The sequence below is a fragment of the Corvus moneduloides genome, chromosome 1 (assembly GCF_009650955.1).
Source record: "Corvus moneduloides isolate bCorMon1 chromosome 1, bCorMon1.pri, whole genome shotgun sequence".
Lineage (NCBI taxonomy): Eukaryota > Metazoa > Chordata > Aves > Passeriformes > Corvidae > Corvus > Corvus moneduloides.
The window spans coordinates 18139476-18153396 of record NC_045476.1 but is presented as its reverse complement, the minus strand read 5'-3'; positions in this window follow the sequence as shown (position 1 = coordinate 18153396).

Here is a 13921-nt window from a genome sequence, read left to right as displayed (position 1 = left end):
GGTTTCACAGAACCAGATGCAACCAGAAAGTTCATTATTCTTCAATACTACACAACACAGAACATTTTGATGAGAACAAGAGCTCTTGTCCTTTTATTGTTATTTACTGTATGGGATAAACAGCTTTTTAGTTATCTAGATCCTCTCCCCATCTTTCTAGAATGAACAAGGCACAGCAAGACCAGGCATTCTTCCTGCTGTAGTTTCTTAAAATGCAACCCTGACACACACACCCCATCCTCACCTCAGTTTAAGGCATTTTTTAATGAAAATCACAAGATACTGTGAGAAGTCTCCAGTAAGCCCAGTTGTACTTGAACTCATAAACAATCTCCTGGCCTCACATTTACCACTCATCTCTATGATGCTTCTCCACCTGCAGGATGCAACAAAAAATAACCCATCTGGCAATTTTGTCTCTGTAACACTAACCCTAGCCTGAAGGATACCCACATAGGAATTCAGAAACTAGGAGTTAATCTTGGCCCTTCAACTCTACTATTAGTTGCTTCCCCCTTAGTGTCTGCAGGACACATACTAATACTTTTAGCTACCTAAACTCCCTGCCCACAAAGGGTTCCCTCATTCTGATGAGGGTAATTTTTGAGGCTATTAGTTTCTCTAACCCTAACTCTAACCTTAAAATAAGATTTTCTCATGGGATAAAGTTCTACCTTAGGATCTAACTTTATGTGACTTTAAAATTTAATTTCTCAACTCCTTTTTAAAAAAGTCACCAACTTCCTAGACACAGACCTATGTAGTAAAAATATACTACTTGACTGCTTTAGGTTACAACTGTAACTCTAAATCATAATCTTAGCATGAAATGTAGAAGAATAGTAGTTCATACTCCAGGACACCATGGAAGGCAAACCCTCTTCCTTTCTTGTCCCTGAAGAAAGTCACAGTAAGATAATATTAGCTCTAGCCCTGTCCATGGCCTTATTTACCCTGTTAATAATTCAGATGGTCAGATGTAGCATAAGGCCTTCACCTCATAAATTTGCAGTATTGTGGGCCTTGGAAGACAACACAAAAATAGAGTCTTCAAGTACACTATATTGTAGCACCTGGAACCCACAACATGATACGCAGCCAGGTCATTGCTTCCTTTAACTCACAAGACAAACCCTGGGAACCCCCCTAACACGAGTCCTATCCCTAACTTTTCAGACTTTTCATGGTGCTGCAAAAATAAACTGTCTCTTTGCTGTAGGTTTTCTAATCATAAACCAACCCTCACCGCCCCTGGAGTTGCTGTAAAGATGCACTAAAACCTGTCCTGCTCTGTGTTGCTAAGCCCCACAGGGTGCAGCAAGACTAACTTGGCAACACAGACAGCCCTGTAATACCAATCTTTGTCGTGTGGTACTGTTAGAGCAGCATGTGTGGTACTGTTAGAGCAGCATGTGTAGATCCCCTGGCTTTACAAATGCTAAAATTATCATCAAGCTATTTGAAAAGGCTTCTGGGTCAGAAACCCCATGTTGTACTGATGTCATGAAGATTTTTGCCTTTTCTTTTATACCCCTGTTATACCTTTTTTACAACTTCTGTATTCCTAGTGCTTTTTGCCTACATTCTTGGACTTGTTTGTCAAGCTAAGAGACTAAACATTTTAGAAGCTTCGTAGTTAGGGATCAGTGTGCCCCAGACCCCAAGGTCCTCTCCAGAACACATTCTGTAAACTGAGATAGAACCATCCAGGGGAAGGCTCCTTGGGGAGGGGGCTCACTTGAGCCTCTCATTGGGGAATCTTTGATAGATATGCTAATTAGTTAAACCTATAACGTTATACCCAATGTTGGGGGGGAAGGAAGAGAGACACAGAGACACAGGGAAAGACTCGTTGGGGTACATCTCGATGCATATGACCTGGATGTGTACACCTAAGGATCCTTAAAAATAAATACCAAGGTAAAATCCCTTTTCCCCTTCTAACCGTGTTTGACTCTTGATTTTAAGACCAGGAAAAGGCATCAGTACAGCAGTGGGTAGCACCACACTTCTCCACACTGATCAGGGCTTTGAAAGATGCAGTAAATGTGGCTCGTCTAGATGTGTTTTCTTCTAGAATGAAACCTGATCCTATCTCTAAGCCATAAAGAAAGGAAGTGCCTTGTGCAACAAAATGCAGTATAAGAGGCCTACAGACCCTCTGCTTCAGTTTTTCTCCCAACCTTTCCATCTTCCTCAAGGCTTAACAAATACAGATTTTTCTTCAAGATGCTTTTTATTATTCAGCCCTAATGCAAACTTGTAGGGTTTCCAGGGACTTGCTGTTACAGAAAAACGAAACAAGCCTGAGAAGTACTTACAGTACTTAGTTGCTTTCTAGACTCTGCAGAATGCAGCAATAGTTAATGTATAGAGATCTACAATCCTAAACACTGATCCTAATTGTAATTTTAAAATTATCCAGGTGCTGATCTTTATTGTCAAAGGTAATCCAGTATCTGCATAGTATCTTCAGCACCACCAGTAGCAGTCTTGACCTGTACTTCATTGCTTCAATACACTCAGTTTAAGTATCTGGAGGCATCCAGGGGCTCTCTCACACCATCAGCCCTACTAATCCTTTCTGGCTTCTGCATGAGGAAGCAGGAAGTGCCTATCCATGTCTTCAGGATCTGGATTACATCCCTCAGTACTAATCTCAAACATTAGGTACATGTATGGGGCCAGACTTTAAATCTCAATACAAGGACTTGCAACGTTGAAGTGAATTCTCACTGCACTTTTCTAAACTCTTCAGGGTGTCATAAGAATGATGTCTGTATTGTTAGATTCTAGAAGCCTAATCTCAATGTTACCACGCTTCCTTAATTCTGGAAAGAACCCCAACACCTGCTTTGATGTTTCCTGAATCTCTATGACCTGCCATGGAGCTGTGCCACTTCACACAATCCAGCAGATGTTTCGTGGTATTTCATTCTACTGATGACTCATGCCAGAAAATTATGTTGGGAAGTTCTGTTGGGCAGAATGCATTTGGGAGCAAAACTGAGAGAGAAGAGTTGCAGTGCTCGAATGTGTCCCCTTCTCTGTGCCCCACATGTACCTCCTCCACTGTAATTCAGTGCTGACAAAATGGTAAGGAGACAGACATCACTGTTTTGTTATTCCCAGTACCTCCAGGAGTGGGAAACTGTTTACATTACTTTTTTGATTGCCAGGTCCTGTTATTTTCTTATGCTGGCCTGTTTCTTTGCCTCTCTGTTGGTTGGCCATGGATTTCATCACAGTAGGGAAGCAAATGGGCCAAGTTCAAGCAAAGAGAATTCCTTATCTCCTACAGACTGTCTCTGCTGGGGTGTGCAGTTTTCAATGGTCTCTACTGTAGCAGGCAGGATTTCTCCTTATTGGTATCATCTGGGTTCAATTACATCTACATTCTTCATCTGGAGAATTCAAGTGCAAACCTCCAGCTACTTTTGGCTGGAGTTACCATGGACATGGCTGGAGAGTTAATCTATAGACATCTGTGACTGTAATTCCACTGCTGTTGCTGAAGTAGGAATTTTCTGAACTTTATTCAGCATTGAGGAGATGGGTAGATTGAGATTTAAGTTACATTAGTTGTAGGTACTGTTCAGTGTGGATATTTTGCACACAGCATCTGTTATACTGAGGTCACTATTTTGTGACAAAGCCAAACCTTCCAGCACCAGTGTCTTAAAATAACATGAAACCAAAGTGTAAACCAGTTAAAGAGCAGAAACAGCATGTGATGATGTAGGTCTACATAACAGGGCTCCAAGAGCTCTCCAGGCCTGGACTCTCGCCTATCTGAAGGCATCCTTTCAGAAGACCAGATCACTTCTCACGTGTCCTGTATCCTATCCCATAATCTGGATTAAGGAAGCATTTAAAGGGATGGCTCCATCTCACAGCCTGGAGGATGCAATTGGCACCTGATGCTGATATCCAGAAGTCATTACAGACGGGTGTGCGCCTCAATCTTCACATTTTAAATGGGTGCCCTTGCTTCTAGACTTTAAAACTGGGAATGAACTGTCCTTAATTAAATGGATGTTTAGAAAATTTGACTACTGTGCTGGGAGTAGTCTCTTAGCTCTCAGACATTAGAGCTCCAATGGCTTCAGAAAGTCAAATGGCCAAACAGTGGTGCCCACAAAGCTAGAGAGTGGCTTAGCAGTGCCTCAGGTAGATGGAGTCAAGTAGCAAGGCAGATAAAAGACCAAGCACTTCTGCAGCTGTGTGTCTTTATGAGCCTTGAAAAAGTCACCTTCCTCTGTCTTTAGAAATGATCTCACAAATACTACTCTGACTTAATGAGAAATTCATAACAATCTATGGTTTATAAAAATGGTTCTTCAGCATTTCCTCTTGCCTCTACCTAGTCCAGAACTGTACTCTGGGGATTGACATCTTCTGGTTCTTATCAAATTGAGACCAAGCATGATGTGCATAATTTTTACAAGGGAATGGCAAGTACCACTTCTCTGCTGTTCCTATGAGAAAAGGCTGAGAACTAGGATTGTTCAGCCCAGGGAAGAAAAGACTTCAGGGTGATCTGATTGTGGCCTTCCAGTACCTGAAGGGAGCCTACAAGAAAGATGGAGAGACACTTTTTAGAAGAGCATGTAAGGACAGGACATGGGGAAATGGCTTCAAACTGAGAGATAATAGGTTTAGATTAGATATGAGGAAGAAATTCTTCCCTGTGAGGGTGGTGAGACACTGGAACAGTCTCCTCCCCCGCCGTGTAGCCCTGGGAGAGGGGCCCTGAGGGCACAGACACGGGGTTTCCCTGCCCCTGCTCAGCCTCGTTCCCATGGGTTGGTTTGTGTTCCCCGGTGTGGCCAAGGACCCTCGGGTCCCGTGATTGGGGGAGTTCCTGAGCACAGCCCCGGCCATGCGGCTGGAGAAATAAACATCTCTGAAACATCTACCAAGAATCTGTCCATGTATACTTCTTTTCCACGGGACTCCTGGTTTGATATATGCGTGTTACAGTAATCCCCGCTGTAACAAACTGCTGGTGAATGCGGGCAGACACCGATCCCTGAGGAAAATTCGTGAGTAAAAAAAACCACTCTAGACCTCTCTCTTCTCATCTTGGTTTGGATATTCTCTCTGGACTATGGAAGAATCGTGGGAATTGGGGCTCTCTGAGCCACAGAAAAAAATGTATCTAGAAGTAAAAGGAATCCTTGAACAACAAAACAAAAAGGTATTGGAACTGGGAGATCTAGAACATTTTTTTAACTGGCTTTTCAAAAGGTTCTCCTATATTTCTGAAGACTTTTTGATATCGAACCTCCTGGATCTTGTCAGGGGTGTTTCTGGGACGAGATCTGGGATAAGGTAAGGGATCAAAGAGAAGCTTTCCGTGCATTCCCAGTTTGTTACAGTGGGGATTACTGTAACACGCATATATCAAACCAGGAGTCCCGTGGAAAAGAAGTATACATGGACAGATTCTTGGTAGATGTTTCAGAGGTGTTTATTTCTCCAGCCGCATGGCCGGGGCTGTGCTCAGGAACTCCCCCAATCACGGGACCCGAGGGTCCTTGGCCACACCGGGGAACACAAACCAACCAATGGGAACGAGGCTGAGCAGGGGCAGGGAAACCCCGTGCCTCCCCCCGAGAGCCCCTCTCCCAGGGCTCCATGGCAGTGGGGGAGACCCCAACAGTTGCCCACAGAAGTTGTGGCTGCCACATCCTTGAAAGTGTTCGAGGCCACATTGGATGGGGCCCTGAGAAACCTGCTCTAGTGGAAGGTGTCTCTGCCCACGGCAGGGGGCTTGGAACCGGATGATCTTTAAGGTCTCTTCCAACCTAAACCACTCTACAATTACATGATTCTGTGATAGAGAGATTTTTTCATTGATTTGTGTTGCTTCTTCCCTTCACTTTTTTTCCCCCAAAGACTATTGCACCTATAAAAATTCCAATACTTTTGTTTTGAACTGGTCTAGTAGAAATCCATTAAACAGTGCATGACAAATACATGAGGCAATTCATGGCAAAACTTTCTGTAACATCCAGTAGTTACCAGCACCATAAAGTAAAAAGTGTCATCTTTAACAAAGTAACAGTTCAAGTGGATGCGGTAGGCTGGTAAAAAATGCATGGTGTACTGAGTTAATTTAGCCAGCACTGAAAAAAAAAGATTTTCTGCCCTTCTGTATGGAAAAACTCCTGGAAACTAAATTGAGGGGTGAGATGGACCTTTGGGTGGAACTTTCTCTCCTATAAGAATCAGTGCTCCAAAAGGCTGTGCTCAGGACTAACCAAGTCCCAAAGGGCTACAGAGACCTGGTCTCTGAGACATGAATTGAGATCACTGAGGGCTGCAGGCTTGTCTAGACCCTGAGAAGGCTTGCTGGTGCAATATGTACAACCTCCAGGCAATGGGAAGTGTTATATCACATCTGTTAGCTATCAGAGGTGGTTTGTCCATTGAGGCATTAAAAGCAGCTACCTAAGGATTTCAAGCACATATCACACAGAAATATAATTTGTTCCAAATTTCGGCTACGACTGTATAAAACCTTAATTTATCCAGCTGAGCCTGAGGTCAGTGTGATCTACGAAAGCAGGTCTGTGGTCAGAGGGAGGACTACACCCATGACTGGTGCTGGTCCTCTGCTTGTCTCCATCTGCTGTTCCTCTTCCCATAACCTGTCGACATAGCTGGGTTTGGGGATGTGGCTGGGAACAGTGGTGCTATAGCTTAAATTCAAGTCTGTGTGCAAGCATTAATCTGTCTCATGCTCTGATTTTTTGAACCCAAGTTCATGCTCATTTTGGAGTCTTTAGAAGAGACCAGAGTGTGAGCTGGGCAGTGAAGCTGAACAGCTTGATTGATTTTCCTGTTAGCCTGTGGCAAAGTACAGCCCTCTTTCAGTGCAGACAGGATAGATGCTTTGTGTATCTGTTGTGTAGATCTGCAGTTATGGAAGATTTTCCAGAGGCAAGGATGATTTTGGTTCATGACAGTAACTCTGGTGAATGCAGTGCAGTGTCTTGGGATGAGTGCTAAAGTTTCTTGCCAGCCTCCAAAAACGAAGTGAGGCCATTTCCATTCCTAATTAGCTCTACAGAAATTGAATTAGCTTGAGTTTCCGTGGAGAGCAGGGCAGGCTCTGGAAGTGATTCTGCTTGTGGCCCAGATGCTAACCAACATCTGTGCTGTCTGGGCCTTGCCTGGGCTGAAGCCAGATAGCATGTCAGTAAATACGTATTTATTGCTTTACACACATATCCCTGTACAGAGCACAGCCCACATATGCACACACATTTATCTTTGTACTTTACACATGTGAATTTCTTATTTTCCGAGGAGGACATTTTAACTGGAAATAATGTCTGGAAGCAGATGGGTTGAGAGCCTTTGATGAGCAAATGGTTATTGTTAGTTTCAGCAACAAGAGCAGTCATCAGTTAGGGAGAGTGCCACTACATTGAATGATGATGCGTTTTAGTATTTCTGTGCATAGAAAAAGGCTGGGTTGACTGAGCTTTAAAAACCAGTATTCTGCAAATGTTTTATCTGCATAGTCAAGTTTCTTTTCTTGGTCTAGCCTGGAAAAAAGTCAGATGCGTGCAAGACTTCAAGTGTCTCTGAAGCATTTGTTAGACCTTAATTTGATTTCAGACTTTATAAAAAGTTTTTTAGAGCCAGTTTTGTTTCTTTAGGAGTCTTTTAGTTTATTCTCTTCAGATTTAGAGACTAACATTACATTATGAAAGGGACAAAGCCTTGTAACAGGTGGAAAACTAATTTTTTTGGAGACACAATAGGCAGCACAATTCAATTTGGTATATAAGAAATCATTTAGCTGAGAAACAAAGTCGAAATCATTTAGCTGAGAAACAAAGTCAAAATCATTGGGTAAATAATTGGGTTTGTAGAAGTGGGATTCCACTGCAGTGGATGAAAAGACACCAGGACCACTTCATAAGGACCAGCTCCTCAGGGAAAGAGATACCAAATGGGCTTTGCATGTGAAGTCCAGATTTTCTTTTCGTGAAAGCATAATCTTCCTTTTCTGGTTTTTTTTTTTTCTTAAACCTGACTTCTACATACAATTTCATTACTGCTCCATTCACTCAAAGTCCTATTTAGAGAAGTGGGTCCCTAATGTACCCTGTGACATTTTCGATATATTTCTAGAGATCCATCTTCAATTATGTGTCCTGGCTCTCCTCTAAATTAATCCTAAAGAAATAGATAATTGGGTTAGTCTAGTGATTTGCCATTTACAGATCCACACTGGCCCACAAGATTTCTGCGGTAAATTACGACAGGTATCCTCAGAGGATTCCTAAGTACAATTTCTAATACATAATTTTAGTCCAACAATAAAAATGTCTTTGAAAATAATCTCCTGATTTTGTTTGGTAGTGATTGTGAAATAGAAAGGAAAACTCATGCTTTAGAGATTTTTTTTATACTTTGTCCTTTTTATAACTGTAAGAGGATTAAAAAAATTATCTGGACATTGAGGTAAGGTCTTTTTGCAATCGATATCTTCATAAAAGAAAGTGCATGTTCATTTTGGTTATATTAACATTTTGGACACTTGTGCCGTTCAAGTCCATGCGTTCTTTGATGCAGGACTGACATGATGGGAAGTGCTTTGAGGTGCTATTTCTGATGTGAAACTGTCCAAGAATGAAATGTTTTTCCGAGTTCTATGAACATATCTCACCTCTTGCCATGTGTTCACAGTGGTCAGTTCTGTGCCTTTTGGGATGGCAAAGCAAGCAGGGATGAGCCAATGTTCCAGCTTTGTGAGGAATATTTCCCTCACAGAACTGTCTCATAATCTTTTTTGTTTGAAAAGTTCATTGAAAGTAGCATATTCCTTTGAATGCCTACAGCAGCTATACGCAGGAGATGGGGAGGAAAGGGTGAAAGAGAAGAGTGCATATATATGGTGCTTGCCTCTGCATATTCACCTACTCTTCAAATTAGACTTAATTGCTGTCTCTTAGTCCCCATCCATGGGCTCTGGGGGGCTGTGGCAACACAGCCCAGCGTGGCTCTCGCCATCAGACCATTCCTTGGGTGGCAGGATGGAGCTGGGTGTCAGATTTTGGTGACTGTCCTTGACACTCTGTCACAAATCCAGGCAGCCAGACAGATTTTCAGACTTTACCTCCAGAATTTGTGCTACCTTGGAGGTACAAACATACTGTAAATCATGCAGATAGGCCAGTGGAGATTTTTTTCCATGCTGAACAGAGAAGAGAGCTCATCCACAATTCAGCTGAGCTGCAGTGAGCTTTGTCTGTCAGACCTGCCCAGCAGGCTGGACTCATCTCTGTGGTAGGGCAATGGCTCCAAAAGGTTTAACCACCTTTGTTCCCACTCTCTGGACATATTTTGGCTGTTGCTGGGGATGTAGCTGCCTCAGATAAAAAGATCACAAGTTTGCATTGTTCTTAACTAGCAGCATTTCTCTGTAATTCTCTAATTCAAAGCAGCTTTGCTCACTTTTGTGCTCTCTATACAAGCCACGATGATGATAGGATTTCCGAAATCAAAGCTGAGCGCTGAACTGAATTAAGAGAGAAAAAGCCGCACTGCCTGGTTTGGGAGAGTAGAGAATAATTGTGGAGGATACTCCCAGCCAGTTTGGCAGTGCTGGTAAGGGAATGGTTTTCTTCTATCAAACTTGTTTTATTTTTGTTGCAAAACAAACATTTTCTGGGCATTGCATGGCAATTACTCACTCTGCCCCTCCAGGGATGAGGTCGCACCAACCGCACATCACAGAGGAAGGCAAAACTTTCCCATTTAGATTAAAACTCACATCAAACAAAGTGAACATCAATGGAGCTTGCTGTTTGTTCCTCTTAAGACTGGCTCACGCTATTTCTCTGAACACTATGTCTGCATTAACACATTGGGCTTTGAACTTTGATTTGATGGATAAACTGCTCTTCAACTTTTTGCCACAGTACGGCAATAAGGCTTATTCCATATTCCTTTACCTTCTTCTTTCCAGGAAAACTTGTTCACTGGGGCAGGCCAATCCATTCAATAACTTCAGGTATGGTATTACAAAAAGTTAATTAAATGGGTTAGTAAATTTCTTGAAAAATGACTGATTATTAGCTAAGGTCACTCACCATGGCAGAACATAACAAAAAGAGTAGTTACATAAGATATTTGAGAAATAATGTGAAATTGAGCCTAAAGGAGCAGTTATCTTTCAGACTGATCTAAATTTAAACTGCCCAGCCCTGCACACAGACAGAGCGATTGTAAAGTCAGAAATATGTGATTTCGCAGCTCCTTAAGGTTATCCTCCCAAAATATCTTCAACTAATACTGACAATAATCAAGTGATACCAAAACATTTGGTAAAAAATTAAGTTTTCCATGAAGTTACAGCTGCCCAGTTAACAATTGTCTCTTGCTTCACAGGGTGAAAGAAAAGTACTTTAAATGCCACCTCAGGGTGACTGGTTTGCTAATGCTGCTTAAGTAATGGTTACCATTTCACTTTTATTGTGCTCTTGTTAATTAAGTCCCACAATTAAAGAAAACAGAAATTCAATAAGAGGAAATAGAGTTCTTAAGTTATTAAATGCTATACATCTGTGAAATCTGGCTGAGAAATAAGGCTTTAGTACTTGATTTAGTGTTTAATAGTTTTTTATTAAGCTTTAGAAACTGAAAAAAACTTCTTTGACCTACATAGCAAGGATAAACCTATTTTAAATGTTGAAGATAAATAAAGAAGGAGAAATACTGTCTGTATGTTCAACTTAAAATGACTAAGATTAGCTCAGCTGGTTAGAGTATAGTGCCAGTAACACCAAGGTCATGGTTTTGATCCCTGTATGGGCCATTCACTTAAGAGTTGGACTCCATGATCCTTGTGGGTCCCTTCCAGCTCAGAATATTTTGTGATGTGTGCAAATCTTGGCCATGGACCATATCCGACTCACAGCTACCTGTTGCATTAGCCATTGGTGGTGTCTTTGGTCATCCATGAAGAGCCACTGCTGGGGCTTGGTTACAGCTTCTTTTCAGGTTTCCTGCTCCACTGCAGGTGTCTATGAAATCTAAAACTGGAAAGCAGGAATCTATTAAACACTTAAACAGAAAATTATAGAGGATCTGAACTGTCTAATTAAGCAACAATTTTACTTTGTTGGTCAGACAGGTGTGTTGACCTATTTATTATCCAGGCTGCCAAATCTACAGCTCTGCAGGTTCCCAGGAGTGGGGTGTGACAGCACTGAGATGCTATTTGAGTGCATGGCAGTGACCCCACACACTCGTACTTTGGCTGTTTTGTCCTACCACTCTTTTATTTTATTTTCCTGAAGGTTACATAGAATAAACATTTTGTCTCAGACACATTCGAATGGTGTCCCAGTGGAATGGTCTTCTTTTGCCAGTATGAATGAACTATATAAAAAAATTCTGCTTGGATAGCACATACTGAAAAGCCATGAAACTATCTTCTAGAAAGTTTTCCCAGCTTTCTCCATGGCTAAAGGCACCCTTTTACTCCTACATTCTTCAAATTCAAAACTTTACTTCCTTTGTATATTAGTGAACTTTTTAGCTAAAAATATTTCTGATTTGGACAGTAAGGACATGTACTAGTTGCATTCTGTATTGTCTGGCTACATCTCTCTCACAAAAGCTGAACTCTGCATCAGCTTACCTTTCTTGCATTCCACTTCTTTTTGACTGTTAGAGATGACTGCCAAGCAGAAGAGTACTGAGCTTGGTTTTTGCTCCCGTATGATATATAAAAATGTTCTCTTTGCGTTAGAAGTTCAGACTTAATCTGTCCTTGAAAATTCTACAGGTTGCTGTAGGAATGAAAAATTAAACTCAGCAGTACTGGGAAACAGGAAATTATTCTTATCCCACTGGGTTTGCAAATACAAATACAATGCTTGGTGTGTAGAACAACTGTTCATTAAAATCCAGAACCATGGAAGTTACACCACATACTGTTTTCTGTTTCATGTGTTGTTATTTGATTCAGCTATGTTCACAAGTCTTTAGGTTATAATTTTTTAACTGTAACAGTAAGTGAACTGTGAAAATGTGTATGTGATGTTTCCATGGCTAGTCCAAATTTAGTTATAAGGTTTTAGCACCTATTTTACTGGCATTGTAACTACTTGATATAAACAGATAGAAACTGATGCAAAAATGCTAGGCTAAGCTAGCATCAGGCTAAGCTCTGCTAATAAATATTTAAACACAAAAGTGACAAAGATTTTACTATTCCCACAGAGGTACAAACATATCTTGCAAAGTTAAGTGTTAACCTATCTTTCTTAGGTCTGTGGTAGTTCACAAGATTAGAATATTACATTCACAACATTAAAATAAGTAAAAATATCAATTAAAAAAAAGAAGTGATTTTTTTAGCCTGTATGGAATACATACGTTATGTTGACTTCGAGTAACAGTTTTCCAAGCTTACATGAAATCACATCTAGTTCCAACTCCCCTGTCATGGGCAGGGATACCTCCCACTAGACCAGGTTCCTCAAAGCCCCATCCAGCCTGATCCAGCCTGGCCTCTTCCTTATCAGCAGTTACTGCTTTCTAAATAGGGAAAAAAGCAAAGAAGTCCTCAGTGTACCTATGCTGTCCGTGAGCAGCAGGAAATGCTCTCGCCACTGCTAGGTTTCTTTGCCCTGCAAAGCTGCTTCATTCCTTATGTGTTCTCTCTGAGCCCCTGTGAGTCTCCTTTGTCACTGCCTTGTCACCGCCTGTATCACTTCGGTGTCTATTCTGCTGCCCCACCGTTGCTTTCCGCTGCATTACTAAAAATACTGGCATAGCGGAGATTGTAAAAGAGCCAGATTTTTAATCTTGGGCGTGTCCATTTATTTCTGTATAAATATTTGAGTTAAAATTTAGTGTAATACCAAACCAAACACTTTGGGGAAATTCAAATAAACTGCATCAGTCAACACGGTTACCTTTATCAACAAGAAATGTCATCTTCTCCAAAACAGAAATGATTTGTTTGACAAGATCTGTGCTCCTTGAAACCCTACATGCCTGTGCTGGTTCTGTATTACTCTCATAATATTTTTTTTTTCAGAGACAATATGTTCCATTATTTTGCTTGGGTAGAGAAGCAATGTAGCAGTTCCTCGGTAGATCCTCTCCATCTTTTTCAGTCTTGGAAAAATAAGAACATATCAAAGCCAGGGGAAATGCCAATCTGTTTACTCCTAACGTATTAATTTCAGCAATTCCCCAGCCTTTAGGACCCTCTGGGGTAAGTGCTTTGGTCCTTTTGATTTAAGAAGATTCAATTTTAGTAGATTCTGGCTTGAATTCTCCCTCATGAAAGACGATTAGCTTTTCAGTGCATATATGTCCTATGAGTTGATTCAGTTCTCCCACTCTGTTCTGAAGGCAAAAGCATCTATTAAATATCCACAGTCCTTTTGTTTGAGTTCCTTTTCTTCCTAACACATTTTATATACCCCGTTATTAATGCCACTGATGACTGAATTTTCATTAATTTCTTTACCTTTTGCCTATTTTATCAGTTGGCTCCAATTTCAATTTGTATCTCACAACTTGCTATTAACTTTCCTTTTATATTCAAACACCATTGTGTCACTTCTGTTGTTCTGGTCAGTTCTCCTAACTGGGGTGTTTTTGTGGCTAGAATAACTGTTTTTCCCCCTTCCCTCTCTGGATAGTCAGGCTGGGTGCATCCAGTAGTGTGTCCTTGAGCAATTTCCAGCTTTTGCTAGTATTTCCCACTTCAAATGATGTACATTGCAATGGCAGTGAATCAGGAACTGACAGACAGAATTAAAACCAGTGTTCAGCCCTCCTCAAATTTGTAGGAGAAGTAATGGAATAAACAATGTCAGAATAATTTAATACTGAGAGAAGTAATTGAATTAAAGCACTCTTGTGTACATAATGT